Consider the following 833-nt stretch of genomic DNA (forward strand, 5'->3'; position numbering starts at 1 on the left):
GCCATGTTGGCCAGGCTGGTCTCAAATTTCTGATCTCAGGTGATCTATCTGCCTCAGCCTCCCAAAGTTCTGGGATTACAGGCATGAGCCACCATGCGTGGGGTTCAGCTGGGTTTAGAGTTTTATAATGCTTATGCCAAGTTTTGACCCCTTATAAATCAATAAATGCAAACAACAATGTATGCTGACAGTTTTAAAGACACTTTTTATATTACTTTACCAATACTTTTGGCTGGGCTCAGTGGCTCATGCCTGTAATCCTAGCACTCTGGGAGGCTGAGGCGGACGGATCATGAGGTCAGGAGATCAAGACTGTCTTGGCTAACACGGTGAAACCCCATCTCTACTAAAATATACAAAAAATTAGCCAGATGTGGTGTCGGGCGCCTGTAGTCCCAGCTACTGAGGAGGCTGAGGCAGAATAATGGCCTTAACCCAGAAGGTAAAGCTTGCAGTGAGCCGAGATCATGCCACTGCACTCCAGCCTGGGGGCAGAGTGAGACTCCATCTCAAAAAAAAAAAAAAAAAAAAAAACAGATTTTACTTAAGTCACGTGAAATTTGCTATTATGTACTAAATGTATGGGTACTCCTTAACTTAAGCCAGTTTGGTACCTTATGGCCACAAAACATCTAACAGAATCCACATACGTACACATAAACATATCTGAACACGCATACACACTCATACAAAAATCCTACAGCTTTTGCTTTACACCTCTAACCATGATATATCAACACAAAGTCACTGGTTAGAAAAACAATAACAGAAAGAAACATCTAGATGCAAACTGTGGATGTCATCTCAGTAGAAAAGTAACAACTGGTCGGGCA

The sequence above is a fragment of the Colobus angolensis genome, unplaced genomic scaffold (genome assembly GCF_000951035.1).
Source record: "Colobus angolensis palliatus isolate OR3802 unplaced genomic scaffold, Cang.pa_1.0 Scaffold416, whole genome shotgun sequence".
Lineage (NCBI taxonomy): Eukaryota > Metazoa > Chordata > Mammalia > Primates > Cercopithecidae > Colobus > Colobus angolensis.